The sequence below is a fragment of the Sycon ciliatum genome, chromosome 3 (assembly GCF_964019385.1).
Source record: "Sycon ciliatum chromosome 3, ocSycCili1.1, whole genome shotgun sequence".
Taxonomy (NCBI): Eukaryota; Metazoa; Porifera; class Calcarea; order Leucosolenida; family Sycettidae; genus Sycon; species Sycon ciliatum.
This window is the reverse complement of record NC_088645.1, coordinates 39,874,027-39,889,739: the sequence shown is the minus strand read 5'-3', so window position 1 is coordinate 39,889,739 and position 15,713 is coordinate 39,874,027. Positions and strand designations below refer to the sequence as shown.

The window sequence follows — 15,713 nt, the reverse complement described above, 5'->3', positions numbered from 1 at the left end:
ACGTCCCTGGCCCATATTAGGCATTTCCCAAACCGGCCGGCCAAAATATTCGCCGGAAACTGTGGTTTGGAAGAACTCACCAATTTTGTCGCTGATTATTCAAGTTTCGCACTGAATAGACCCAATCCCGAAAATATTGTCTGCGTTCGTGAAAGGGGGCACGCGTGCAAGCCAGCTCGTGTGAAGTGCATCGTTTTGTATTTAGTTTGTATGTGTAAGCTCATGGCGGAGGAGAGAGAGACTTTTGCTCGCCAAGCTGGAGTTAAAGGATTTGATGAGGTGCTGGCAGCAGCTATTCAAAGGATCGTCGAAACCTTAGGCAAACCTTGACGGAGTTTGGAGGCCAGCTAGCTCTCGGCGTGGAGAGGAACATTCGCGAGGCGATCGACTCTCCGTAAAAGATAAAAGCTACATAGCGATGATATACCGCAACAGATACGATTTCAACTTACTTCTCGATCTGCTGCTTCACAAACTTCAATTATTTACAAGTCCTGACTGTTGTAGCGTGAAGCTGGAGTCGCATCACCCACCTACAGGTAGCTTTTGGAGCTGATGGATTTTCCGACGTGGACTTCTTCCGAAAACGCTCGCAAAATTACTACAGTGTATGCTGTGTTTCCGTACGCTCGTGTCGACATGTCACCTACTGTACATGTACCGGATCGCGGAGGCGAAGGAGCTTGAAGACCTCTGCTTACTCTAGGTAGCCGAAATACCGCCGTCGTCTTTGTTCTTATACCTGGAGACATTTGCCCCTTCCAGAGCCTGCGCTTAGTTGTCGTCCCGGGGGTAGAGACTATGTTGTCTTTCGAAAAAGTTCTTGATCATGCTCGCGCGAATGATGATTCTCATCATTAACTCGTTCCGACGGTGTGACATGTCGATGGTCTTTGGCGGGGCACTGGCTCAGCGAAAACGCAATATTGTTCTTCAGTAAAACATTGATCGGCTACAGATGAGTACAGTCACTTCGTGGTTGGTCCTATAGGATGAAACCTGGCAGGAAAGAGGTAGGACCCATCGAAGATGAAGCGCTCGCAACAAACAATAGCACTCGAAATATCTCGGAAGATTTAGGGCTTATCGCTTAGAGCCACAGCGCTCTCGGCATTCCCAACTTCATCAAAGTGAGCTCTACAGGTTCGTTTACCTCTTTATACCACACAGGGTGAGCGAAACAAGGATTATGGCTTAGCATTTCGACTCCAACAGCAGAACATTACCATTGCGAGAGAGAAAACCCACAAAGGGCTTTGATTTCTGTCGCATGGTATTCCGATGGTTCACCGAAACCGCGCTCACAGAACGACCATTCACATAACGACGTTTCACTGAAGGACATTTCACTGATTGTCAGATTTAGCGACTGTTCCCTTCTTCGAAAATCAGGTTCATCGAGAACATGTTAGTAGTAAGTGCGGGGCGGGTTCTGGCTCACTTTTTGACCTTTGACCTTTGGGCCAAATAAGGCACACTGTGTCGGTCGTGCTTGGTCTTGCCCCGGGACCCCCCAGAGTTTGACCTTTGACCCCTGGCATGCCATAAATGTGCCATAAAGGTTCTTTTCCGTGGCGAACGTGCACTTGTGCACGTTCGGTGCATTCGCACCGGGGAGTAGTAAAATACGTACTATTCCCTGATTTGCACATCGTAGATGTGCATTGCATGCAGTGACATATTGCGCATGCGTGCATACGCACGCGGAGCGTGTGACCTTCAGAGACCCTGCTTGCGGGAAAGACGCAGTGCAACACAAGGTGTACTAGTACACGTGTCATTATACTACTCCCTGATTCGCACTTCGTAGATGTGCAGCAAACAAGTAAGTTAGTTCAAGTGCCATGCACTCGTTTTATTCGCACATCGTAGATGTGCACTGACAAGTTGCCCATACAGAGCATGCCTAATCGGCTTTTCGATCGGATGATGTTCAAATTCGGCCATATTATGAGCTCCAAGATCAGAATTCGGCTCAACATAGTACTTGAAGTCACCGTTCCCATTACGTCATGTACATTTACATACACCCTGTTGAAGCACTGAAGCATCGGTTTTCGGCGAATTCAACATGCGAAATTTTGAAAATTCGGCGAAAAGATGGGTAATTTCTTCAAAACCACTGTTTTCGGCGAATTTTTCGCCCGGCCGATTAGGGAAATGCCTACTGTCCATGCAGGTCCATTAGATGCAAATTTCTATTTTGATCAGGATACAGTTAGAATCAACCGGCTCCGCCCGCAGTATCATGCATCAAAACAATTATTGAAGGGGTGTCACAGTGAAGCAGTGTTGCTACGCACCGCAAATCCCCTCTGCACTGCACCGAATCTATACTGGAGAATCCAGAGTGGCCAGCAAAGAGTTACAACCCGCACGTATCCAGTCACACTAAGGCATATCCACCATTCCCCACATATTCACTGTAACTAAACACAATACTGTTTACTATAATACACTTTTATTTAAATGGACTTGGATGAGTCTGTAGAAGAGAACACAATGCACGCACATGCACGCATGCGCGGGCACACACACGCACACACACACACGCACACGCACACACACATCTAGGTTATAGTGCTATACACATATCTAGGGTTTAGGAAGCACGAGAATGTGTCGAAGCACCCACACATACCCCTTCATGCAGTGTACTTCAGTAGCCCAACACATTACGACTGCTCAGGACCATCACAAAATACATTACGACTGCTATAGCACAGGACCATCACAAAACACTACACACTGTTACTACACTACACACACAGTTACTACACTACGCCTGTTACAAGTACTTACAAATAATTTTGAAACAAATGGCACATCCTGCCGACGGCAGCTCCAGATGGTCATACATCATCTGTAAAACCAAACATGAGCGCACACAAACACTATTAGTGTCACGAATACGAAAGCAGGGTAAGACAAGAGGATACGAAACAAGTAAGTATCGCTATAACGAGGGGGGTAAGTATACATGTAGACAGAGCAGTGCTTACTTACAGGGTCCTAATACGGTTCACGGCGTCCCGGTAGTCGGACTGCAACAGCAGCCCGACCTGGCGACCCTCCCAGTAACGGGTTAGATGGGCCGCATCCGCCAGGTGGGCGACCACGGCTGGGCCTCCCACCAGCCTTTCTCCACTGTAAACACGAAAGAAACCGCAGAAAGCACAGTGTCATAGAGCTCTATTGTTGGGGGAGAGAGCTAGGAGCACTGCACACTTACCAAGTATCACAATATATGATAAGAAAGAGGCGGCGCTTGACGCACCGCCTCAGGTGCTGAAACAGGGGTATTACCAGTGTCTGCTCCAGCGCCGGGTGAGCCGGGTAATCCACCCGGTTGGGCGGCGCTTGGACCCGGTTGAAAATATAGTACCGGGTCACCTGTGACCCGGTTGGTACTTTACACTTCGAACTTTGAAAGGACTGACTACATGGCTTGTATCGTTGTATGTGTCAGATACTTCTTCTTCTTTCGTAATTTTTCTAACTCCTGTCCTCTCTTTTCTAAATGCGGCTTACCCATTCGCCTTTAGATCATTGGGCGTACATGTGTACCGGGCTCCCACCCGGTTGAAATGGTTGCGCCAGGTACACGTGTACCCGGCTGTCCTACAATCCTGGAGCAGACACTGATTACCCCTGACATTCGAACGCTACAGTGACAAGTGAAAGCCATTTGGACTGTAATGATACTGAAGTGAAGGTGTGAACCGCAAAGCAAGACCTTTACCTTCTTCCTGTCGAATTCGCTCCCCAGCTGCATACCGACATCATCCGCTAAAACCCAATCATACCAAGTAACGCAAAGGTCATCAGTTGACCTTTTGGACTTTTCAACTCTTATCCAAAACCACCAAGAGGAAAAAACCAGGATGAAGAAGACGTCAGTTGTAGAAGTGTTTGTGGAGGAGTTGTTACATTATTCTCAGTAAATAGATATGGCTGATACATTCGGTGTAGACGTGGACGACCGGTCGTGGTCTCTCACCACGGGTCCTTTACTAATAGAAAGACGGACGCCAATAAGAACTGTTGTGGAGTTGGCAGATCAAAACGCGCAGCAAGAAATTTGGCACGTCGATGGTAGACTCCATCGGGAGGACGGACCAGCTCTTGTTGATAGTAGGGGAGTGTCCGCCTGGTGCTATGGAGGTCGCCTTCATCGCGTTAATAAACCTGCTTGGATAGGACGGGGTAGCATCGAGTACTACCTCAACGGTGTCCGTCATAGAGCCGGCGGTCCTGCAGTCAGTTATTGTGACGCCACATGCTGTATTCTACGGTGGTATCACCACGGAAGGCTCCACAGGGAGAATGCGCCAGCGGTGATACGCAGGGAAGGTAACAATCGTGTACGGGAGTGGTACCGATACAACCTTCGGCATAGGGAAGATGGACCTGCTTTCATCTCTCAGGAGGAGGAGGGTATCTATCAGTGGTACCTCAACGGGGTGTATTACGGTAGCCACCATCAAGACCTGGCAATACACCCCATGGAGCTGCAGTACATCAATATAGTGCCTACTAAGGTAGACTCGTCAGCAATAAGTCATGAGCCCATTTGTGTGATTTGTCAGGATACCCTGGACCGTCCTCTATCCAAGTTGGAGTGCGGTCATGAATTTCACTTCCACTGTATGAAGGAGTGAATCAGTTCTGCCCCCAGCCCAACTTGCCCGACCTGCCGCTACTCCATGACTGCTGAGGACTTGGTTGAGTTCTTGTAGTAATACATGACACAGTTGCATGTAGGCGACTACGAATGACCAGTCATGTGTTACAGATGGACACGGACACGCCACCCTAAGTAGCCATGAGCGGCTATTTGGACAAGGACAACAAAGCACCTCGTGGGCGGCCAAGGTTGACACTAGCCACAAGTCTGGTCGCTCAGTTGAATAAGCTGGGTGTGCCCATGAAGACCATGGAAGACCTTTCCAGGTGCCGGCAACATGCAGAGGACAAGACAGACTGGAAGAAACTGTGCAGCTCGACACTCGAGGACAAATCAGTATCAGCAGCTACTACACCTTGCTGATGATGCTCACAAGACAGAAGTGGGAAAAAACACTGAATTTCTTTATTTAGTGCTCAACTACGCGAAATGTGTTTTATTATTATTATACATGTTCAACTGTACACAGACTGGCTGACTGCCATTCTCTACCACACATTACCGGCCACTGTTGTGGTTGTCGTCGTTATCGTCGTCGTCATTGTTGATGTTGTTGTCGGTTGTTGTCGTCGTTATCGTCGTCGTTGTTGATGTTGTTATTGGTTGTTGCTGTTGGTTGTTGTTGGTTGTTGTTGGTTGTTGTTGATGTTGTTGTCGGTTGTTGTCGTCGTTATCGTCGTCGTTGTTGATGTTGTTATTAGTTGTTGCTGTCGGTTGTTGGTTGTTATTGGTTGTTGCTGTCGGTTGTTGGTTGTTATTGTTGATTGTTGTCGGTTGTTGTTGGCTGTTGGATGTTGTTGTCGGTTGTTGTCGGTTGTTGTTGGTTATTGTTGGTTGTTGTTGGTTGTTGTTGGGCGTTGTTGGTTGTTGTCGGTTGTTGTCAGGTGTTGTTGGTTGTTGTTGGTTGTTGTTGTCGGTTGTTGTCGGTTGTTGGGTGTTGTTGTCGGTTGTTGGGTGTTGTTGTCGGTTGTTGGGTGTTGTTGTTGGTTGGTGTTGGTTGGTGTTGGCTGTTGTTGGTTGTTGTCGGTTGTTGTCCGTTGTTGTTTGTTGTTGTTGGTTGTTGTTGGCTGTTGTTGGTTGTTGTTGTTTGTTGTTGTCGGTTGTTGGTTGTTGTTGTGTGTTGTTGTTGGTTGTAGTTGGTTGTTGTCAGTTGTTGTTGGTTGTTGGATGTTGTTGTCGGTTGTTGTCGGTTGTTGTCGGTTGTTGTTGGTTGTTGTTGGTTGTTGTTGGCTGTTGTTGGTTGTTGTTGGTTGTTGTTGTTTGTTGTTGTCGGTTGTTGGTTGTTGTTGTTTGTTGTTGTTGTTGGCTGTAGTTGGTTGTTGTCAGTTGTTGTTAGTTGTTGTCGGTTGTTGTCGGTTGTTGTCGGTTGTTGTCGGTTGTTGTCGGTTGTTGTCGGTTGTTGTTGGCTGTTGTTGGTTGTTTTTGGTTGTTGTTGGTTGTTGTCGGTTGTTGTCGGTTGTTGTGTTTTAATCGTTATTTTGTTCATTATCCAGGAGGATGTTGCTATGATCCAGTACCATTTTTTCGCATATATGAGACAAGTTTGTGTAACGTTAGTGTGACGTGGGGTATGCTGATTGGATGTGAGGTGGTGAGAGTATGCTGATTGGCCGATAACAATTAGTGGAAGGGATAAAGTAATGCGCTGCTTGTGCAGCGTAACCAAACACATGGTCTGTGGGAAACACCCTAGTAAAATAAATAAAATAATAATAACATGAATCGCCACCGGCACTTGAGAGACTCGAGCCCCGCCACCTTGTTCAAATCGGACTTGGTAGCTTCATACTGGAACTTAATCTTCTTCTTTTTGAGGTATGACCGTACAAAACGCGCTTGGATTTTTTCATTTATTTTTTATTTTTTATTTTTTTATTTTTTTCATTGCAACTTTTTTAGCAGATAGCAACTTTTTTAGCAGACTCGTGAAACAACGGTGAATCTGGAACGAATAAATGGTCCATGTCAAAGGCATGACGAGTCTCGAAGTCTTCACATTCATGATGGAACCTTGTCATGATTGACGCATTCCTTGATGGTGCGCACATGAAATCACCCTGGCTCATCTTTTCCAACTCCATTCTTTTCACATCCTGCAACCCATACCCTACTAGTATCAGTGGGGATGCTAGAATCAGAAGAGGCAAGGCAGCACTCTTCCGTGGATGTATTACTCGACACAACACCACCCATACTTGTTTTCTAGAAGTTTTGACTATAATGATATATTGCAGCAGGAAGTAGTATACAGTCAAATAGGATAGGATAGAAATGAATGATCAACTGTCTGATAAAGAATGCAGTTCATTAAAGACTTATTGGAAGGTCTCTACCAGCTGATCGTCATGTTGGACGGCGACACTGCATAATGATATGAAGCTCTCAGTTAGCTGTTTCAGTTCCGTGGTAGAAAGTGTCATGTGTGCGTCCAGAGAACGATGAAAACATCTTGGGTCCACGTTGATGCAGACGATTGGAGCAACAGCAAGACGTACCTTCAACGCTTGCTCGTCAATGTCGAGGGAGACTGCCCCGGGGTAGATGAAAACATCTTGTTCCACATCCAGTTCGAACCAGCTGGTCGGGACTAGCTTGCTTTCACCGTTGATGTACACCCGACATTGACCGTAGGACGAACGTGATGGGTAGAAGTTGGTCTTGATCTTCTCCACACGTCCTCTTCGGAGAGTGTCACGGAGCGATGGACAAGTCTTGATCAAGTTCGTAATGATGAACTCAGTGGACTCATTCAGTTCGATGTAAACCTGTCCTTGAGCATCTTTGCGAGCTGTTGCCGTACTACCACAGGCTGGTAGAGCTCCTGAAGGGAAGTACATCTTATAACCAGGCTTGTAGAAGGATCTACCTGATGACTTGTAGGACAGTTGCATGTCCTCCTGAAACCCATCTACCACAATCTCTTTGTGGAGCTTGGTAGGAGCAGGTGACACATAGCGACGCTTAGCCGGTACTGCCTTCGAAGAGAGCACAACTTGAGGAGGGTCAGCAGGAAGAGCGGAATTCTTCCTCACCCGCCGCTCGTATAGGTTATCCATCTTCCAGGAAGCGAAGGGAGAACAACTCATCAGCACTGTATTCGATGAACGAATGACTCGACTACAGGACAACCACCCGTATTTATACAAGGCAGAGACGGAGGCGGGTTGAAGTGATAAAATATGTGTCAGCTAGGTCAACCAATCACCATCAAGCCCGCCAAAAACATTGGACCACTCAGCATTGAGCCCACCAAAAACATTTGACCAACCAGAATCAAACCCGCCAAAAGCATTTTGTCCAATCAGCGGCATGCCCACCAAAATCATATCTCATCTTAAAGATTCCTTACATGATACCGCCACTTTAGTGAACTGATACAGTATGGAAATAAGATCAGAGTCAAACGTGTGCAAGTTCTGAATCACGTGATCAAGTGAATAGGTTTCCCAACAATAGGCATCAATCAATGATGCCATAAGAGATGTATCAGATGGAGATAAAATCAGCAAATTCGTACGCAACGTGGACAGTTGAGAAGAAGACACCATCCTCGTCGACTCCATGAGATGCAGTACATATAGGAGTGGAAAATGCTGAGGAAGAGGTTTCATGATTCGACTGAACCTCAACCATGATACATTGCTACGAGGTAAGTAGGAACGCAGTTTACGTAGAACATCCACATTCGTATCGTATACTATGCAGGATAATGCTATAGCATAGTTTATACTCTTGTACAAACAGGATTTTTTCATCGCAAGTATCTGCTCCCGAAGAGTGTGTACGCAAAGCTGATCGGATAAGAGTTCAGTTTTCGAAAGAAAATGCAAAAGATGACGATCCACACCGCTTAACCGCTCATGTACCGCGTAAGGCTTCTTCATCAAACTACATCTCCTATGCACATCATCTTCAGGGAAGTAAATCACCGCCATGACAAGTCCACACAAAGAACACACGTATCTTCCTTCATGTAAAACATGATCAAGATGTTGACACTGTTTTTCCTCCCCGTATTGCTCTTTTTCTTCTTCTTCATCATCCTTCTCATGAAGTCTCCTTTCACGTACATAAGCAGGTAAGATCTTAAATTCAGAATCCATCTTCACTCCTCACCAACATCCTCATTATGACACTATATCCAGCATGATATCTACTTTATATAACCAATCCTATCCAGGGCAATTATCAGGTACAACCATTGGGGTAGAGGACCTCATACCCTCTCCAACACGTCGGAGAGGGTATGAGGTCCTCTACCCCAATGGTTGTACCTGATAATTGCCCTGGATAGGATTGGTTATATAAAGTAGATATCATGCTGGATATAGTGTCATAATGAGGATGTTGGTGAGGAGTGAAGATGGATTCTGAATTTAAGATCTTACCTGCTTATGTACGTGAAAGGAGACTTCATGAGAAGGATGAAGAAGAAGAAGAAAAAGAGCAATACGGGGAGGAAAAACAGTGTCAACATCTTGATCATGTTTTACATGAAGGAAGATACGTGTGTTCTTCGTGTGGACTTGTCATGGCGGTGATTTACTTCCCTGAAGATGATGTGCATAGGAGATGTAGTTTGATGAAGAAGCCTTACGCGGTACATGAGCGGTTAAGCGGTGTGGATCGTCACCTTTTGCATTTTCTTTCGAAAACTGAACTCTTATCCGATCAGCTTTGCGTACACACTCTTCGGGAGCAGATACTTGTGATGAAAAAATCCTGTTTGTACAAGAGTATAAACTATGCTATAGCATTATCCTGCATAGTATACGATACGAATGTGGATGTACTACGTAAACTGCGTTCCTACTTACCTCGTAGCAATGTATCATGGTTGAGGTTCAGTCGAATCATGAAACCTCTTCCTCAGCATTTTCCACTCCTATATGTACTGCATCTCATGGAGTCGACGAGGATGGTGTCTTCTTCTCAACTGTCCACGTTGCGTACGAATTTGCTGATTTTATCTCCATCTGATACATCTCTTATGGCATCATTGATTGATGCCTATTGTTGGGAAACCTATTCACTTGATCACGTGATTCAGAACTTGCACACGTTTGACTCTGATCTTATTTCCATACTGTATCAGTTCACTAAAGTGGCGGTATCATGTAAGGAATCTTTAAGATGAGATATGATTTTGGTGGGCATGCCGCTGATTGGACAAAATGCTTTTGGCGGGTTTGATTCTGGTTGGTCAAATGTTTTTGGTGGGCTCAATGCTGAGTGGTCCAATGTTTTTGGCGGGCTTGATGGTGATTGGTTGACCTAGCTGACACATATTTTATCACTTCAACCCGCCTCCGTCTCTGCCTTGTATAAATACGGGTGGTTGTCCTGTAGTCGAGTCATTCGTTCATCGAATACAGTGCTGATGAGTTGTTCTCCCTTCGCTTCCTGGAAGATGGATAACCTATACGAGCGGCGGGTGAGGAAGAATTCCGCTCTTCCTGCTGACCCTCCTCAAGTTGTGCTCTCTTCGAAGGCAGTACCGGCTAAGCGTCGCTATGTGTCACCTGCTCCTACCAAGCTCCACAAAGAGATTGTGGTAGATGGGTTTCAGGAGGACATGCAACTGTCCTACAAGTCATCAGGTAGATCCTTCTACAAGCCTGGTTATAAGATGTACTTCCCTTCAGGAGCTCTACCAGCCTGTGGTAGTACGGCAACAGCTCGCAAAGATGCTCAAGGACAGGTTTACATCGAACTGAATGAGTCCACTGAGTTCATCATTACGAACTTGATCAAGACTTGTCCATCGCTCCGTGACACTCTCCGAAGAGGACGTGTGGAGAAGATCAAGACCAACTTCTACCCATCACGTTCGTCCTACGGTCAATGTCGGGTGTACATCAACGGTGAAAGCAAGCTAGTCCCGACCAGCTGGTTCGAACTGGATGTGGAACAAGATGTTTTCATCTACCCCGGGGCAGTCTCCCTCGACATTGACGAGCAAGCGTTGAAGGTACGTCTTGCTGTTGCTCCAATCGTCTGCATCAACGTGGACCCAAGATGTTTTCATCGTTCTCTGGACGCACACATGACACTTTCTACCACGGAACTGAAACAGCTAACTGAGAGCTTCATATCATTATGCAGTGTCGCCGTCCAACATGACGATCAGCTGGTAGAGACCTTCCAATAAGTCTTTAATGAACTGCATTCTTTATCAGACAGTTGATCATTCATTTCTATCCTATCCTATTTGACTGTATACTACTTCCTGCTGCAATATATCATTATAGTCAAAACTTCTAGAAAACAAGTATGGGTGGTGTTGTGTCGAGTAATACATCCACGGAAGAGTGCTGCCTTGCCTCTTCTGATTCTAGCATCCCCACTGATACTAGTAGGGTATGGGTTGCAGGATGTGAAAAGAATGGAGTTGGAAAAGATGAGCCAGGGTGATTTCATGTGCGCACCATCAAGGAATGCGTCAATCATGACAAGGTTCCATCATGAATGTGAAGACTTCGAGACTCGTCATGCCTTTGACATGGACCATTTATTCGTTCCAGATTCACCGTTGTTTCACGAGTCTGCTAAAAAAGTTGCTATCTGCTAAAAAAGTTGCAATGAAAAAAATAAAAAATAAAAAAATAAAAAAAAATGAAAAAATCCAAGCGCGTTTTGTACGGTCATACCTCAAAAAGAAGAAGATTAAGTTCCAGTATGAAGCTACCAAGTCCGATTTGAACAAGGTGGCGGGGCTCGAGTCTCTCAAGTGCCGGTGGCGATTCATGTTATTATTATTTTATTTATTTTACTAGGGTGTTTCCCACAGACCATGTGTTTGGTTACGCTGCACAAGCAGCGCATTACTTTATCCCTTCCACTAATTGTTATCGGCCAATCAGCATACTCTCACCACCTCACATCCAATCAGCATACCCCACGTCACACTAACGTTACACAAACTTGTCTCATATATGCGAAAAAATGGTACTGGATCATAGCAACATCCTCCTGGATAATGAACAAAATAACGATTAAAACACAACAACCGACAACAACCGACAACAACCAACAACAACCAAAAACAACCAACAACAGCCAACAACAACCGACAACAACCGACAACAACCGACAACAACCGACAACAACCGACAACAACTAACAACAACTGACAACAACCAACTACAGCCAACAACAACAACAAACAACAACAACCAACAACCGACAACAACAAACAACAACAACCAACAACAACCAACAACAGCCAACAACAACCAACAACAACCAACAACAACCGACAACAACCGACAACAACCGACAACAACATCCAACAACCAACAACAACTGACAACAACCAACTACAACCAACAACAACACACAACAACAACCAACAACCGACAACAACAAACAACAACAACCAACAACAGCCAACAACAACCAACAACAACCAACAACAACGGACAACAACCGACAACAACCAACAACAGCCAACACCAACCAACACCAACCAACAACAACACCCAACAACCGACAACAACACCCAACAACCGACAACAACACCCAACAACCGACAACAACACCCAACAACCGACAACAACCGACAACAACAACCAACAACAACCAACAACACCTGACAACAACCGACAACAACCAACAACGCCCAACAACAACCAACAACAACCAACAATAACCAACAACAACCGACAACAACCGACAACAACATCCAACAGCCAACAACAACCGACAACAATCAACAATAACAACCAACAACCGACAGCAACAACCAATAACAACCAACAACCGACAGCAACAACTAATAACAACATCAACAACGACGACGATAACGACGACAACAACCGACAACAACATCAACAACAACCAACAACAACCAACAACAACCAACAGCAACAACCAATAACAACATCAACAACGACGACGATAACGACGACAACAACCGACAACAACATCAACAATGACGACGACGATAACGACGACAACCACAACAGTGTCCGGTAATGTGTGGTAGAGAATGGCAGTCAGCCAGTCTGTGTACAGTTGAACATGTATAATAATAATAAAACACATTTCGCGTAGTTGAGCACTAAATAAAGAAATTCAGTGTTTTTTCCCACTTTTGTCTTGTGAGCATCATCAGCAAGGTGTAGTAGCTGCTGATACTGATTTGTCCTCGAGTGTCGAGCTGCACAGTTTCTTCCACTCTGTCTTGTCCTCTGCATGTTGCCGGCACCTGGAAAGGTCTTCCATGGTCTTCATGGGCACACCCAGCTTATTCAACTGAGCGACCAGACTTGTGGCTAGTGTCAACCTTGGCCGCCCACGAGGTGCTTTGTTGTCCTTGTCCAAATAGCCGCTCATGGCTACTTAGGGTGGCGTGTCCGTGTCCATCTGTAACACATGACTGGTCATTCGTAGTCGCCTACATGCAACTGTGTCATGTATTACTACAAGAACTCAACCAAGTCCTCAGCAGTCATGGAGTAGCGGCAGGTCGGGCAAGTTGGGCTGGGGGCAGAACTGATTCACTCCTTCATACAGTGGAAGTGAAATTCATGACCGCACTCCAACTTGGATAGAGGACGGTCCAGGGTATCCTGACAAATCACACAAATGGGCTCATGACTTATTGCTGACGAGTCTACCTTAGTAGGCACTATATTGATGTACTGCAGCTCCATGGGGTGTATTGCCAGGTCTTGATGGTGGCTACCGTAATACACCCCGTTGAGGTACCACTGATAGATACCCTCCTCCTCCTGAGAGATGAAAGCAGGTCCATCTTCCCTATGCCGAAGGTTGTATCGGTACCACTCCCGTACACGATTGTTACCTTCCCTGCGTATCACCGCTGGCGCATTCTCCCTGTGGAGCCTTCCGTGGTGATACCACCGTAGAATACAGCATGTGGCGTCACAATAACTGACTGCAGGACCGCCGGCTCTATGACGGACACCGTTGAGGTAGTACTCGATGCTACCCCGTCCTATCCAAGCAGGTTTATTAACGCGATGAAGGCGACCTCCATAGCACCAGGCGGACACTCCCCTACTATCAACAAGAGCTGGTCCGTCCTCCCGATGGAGTCTACCATCGACGTGCCAAATTTCTTGCTGCGCGTTTTGATCTGCCAACTCCACAACAGTTCTTATTGGCGTCCGTCTTTCTATTAGTAAAGGACCCGTGGTGAGAGACCACGACCGGTCGTCCACGTCTACACCGAATGTATCAGCCATATCTATTTACTGAGAATAATGTAACAACTCCTCCACAAACACTTCTACAACTGACGTCTTCTTCATCCTGGTTTTTTCCTCTTGGTGGTTTTGGATAAGAGTTGAAAAGTCCAAAAGGTCAACTGATGACCTTTGCGTTACTTGGTATGATTGGGTTTTAGCGGATGATGTCGGTATGCAGCTGGGGAGCGAATTCGACAGGAAGAAGGTAAAGGTCTTGCTTTGCGGTTCACACCTTCACTTCAGTATCATTACAGTCCAAATGGCTTTCACTTGTCACTGTAGCGTTCGAATGTCAGGGGTAATCAGTGTCTGCTCCAGGATTGTAGGACAGCCGGGTACACGTGTACCTGGCGCAACCATTTCAACCGGGTGGGAGCCCGGTACACATGTACGCCCAATGATCTAAAGGCGAATGGATAAGCCGCATTTAGAAAAGAGAGGACAGTAGTTAGAAAAATTACGAAAGAAGAAGAAGTATCTGACACATACAACGATACAAGCCATGTAGTCAGTCCTTTCAAAGTTCGAAGTGTAAAGTACCAACCGGGTCACAGGTGACCCGGTACTATATTTTCAACCGGGTCCAAGCGCCGCCCAACCGGGTGGATTACCCGGCTCACCCGGCGCTGGAGCAGACACTGGTAATACCCCTGTTTCAGCACCTGAGGCGGTGCGTCAAGCGCCGCCTCTTTCTTATCATATATTGTGATACTTGGTAAGTGTGCAGTGCTCCTAGCTCTCTCCCCCAACAATAGAGCTCTATGACACTGTGCTTTCTGCGGTTTCTTTCGTGTTTACAGTGGAGAAAGGCTGGTGGGAGGCCCAGCCGTGGTCGCCCACCTGGCGGATGCGGCCCATCTAACCCGTTACTGGGAGGGTCGCCAGGTCGGGCTGCTGTTGCAGTCCGACTACCGGGACGCCGTGAACCGTATTAGGACCCTGTAAGTAAGCACTGCTCTGTCTACATGTATACTTACCCCCCTCGTTATAGCGATACTTACTTGTTTCGTATCCTCTTGTCTTACCCTGCTTTCGTATTCGTGACACTAATAGTGTTTGTGTGCGCTCATGTTTGGTTTTACAGATGATGTATGACCATCTGGAGCTGCCGTCGGCAGGATGTGCCATTTGTTTCAAAATTATTTGTAAGTACTTGTAACAGGCGTAGTGTAGTAACTGTGTGTGTAGTGTAGTAACAGTGTGTAGTGTTTTGTGATGGTCCTGTGCTATAGCAGTCGTAATGTATTTTGTGATGGTCCTGAGCAGTCGTAATGTGTTGGGCTACTGAAGTACACTGCATGAAGGGGTATGTGTGGGTGCTTCGACACATTCTCGTGCTTCCTAAACCCTAGATATGTGTATAGCACTATAACCTAGATGTGTGTGTGCGTGTGCGTGTGTGTGTGTGCGTGTGTGTGCCCGCGCATGCGTGCATGTGCGTGCATTGTGTTCTCTTCTACAGACTCATCCAAGTCCATTTAAATAAAAGTGTATTATAGTAAACAGTATTGTGTTTAGTTACAGTGAATATGTGGGGAATGGTGGATATGCCTTAGTGTGACTGGATACGTGCGGGTTGTAACTCTTTGCTGGCCACTCTGGATTCTCCAGTATAGATTCGGTGCAGTGCAGAGGGGATTTGCGGTGCGTAGCAACACTGCTTCACTGTGACACCCCTTCAATAATTGTTTTGATGCATGATACTGCGGGCGGAGCCGGTTGATTCTAACTGTATCCTGATCAAAATAGAAATTTGCATCTAATGGACCTGCATGGACAGTAGGCATTTCCCTAATCGGCCGGGCGAAAAA

The 15,713-nt window shown here is 46.1% G+C and overlaps 2 long non-coding RNA genes across 2 annotated transcripts; one reads left to right on the top strand and one right to left on the bottom strand.

Annotated features, from left to right (window-relative positions):
- Positions 1-2,469: 2,469 nt before the first annotated feature.
- On the bottom strand, positions 2,470-3,143 carry LOC135812191 (uncharacterized). The gene is made up of 3 exons (XR_010552771.1): positions 3,007-3,143; positions 2,803-2,863; positions 2,470-2,485 (listed from the first exon to the last, which is right to left on the bottom strand). It is a non-coding gene; the product is annotated as an uncharacterized LOC135812191 (long non-coding RNA).
- An 11,563-nt stretch (positions 3,144-14,706) lies between these two features.
- On the top strand, positions 14,707-15,402 carry LOC135812764 (uncharacterized). Its single transcript, XR_010552958.1, has 3 exons — positions 14,707-14,843; positions 14,987-15,047; positions 15,365-15,402. It is a non-coding gene; the product is annotated as an uncharacterized LOC135812764 (long non-coding RNA).
- The last annotated feature ends 311 nt before the right edge of the window (positions 15,403-15,713 follow it).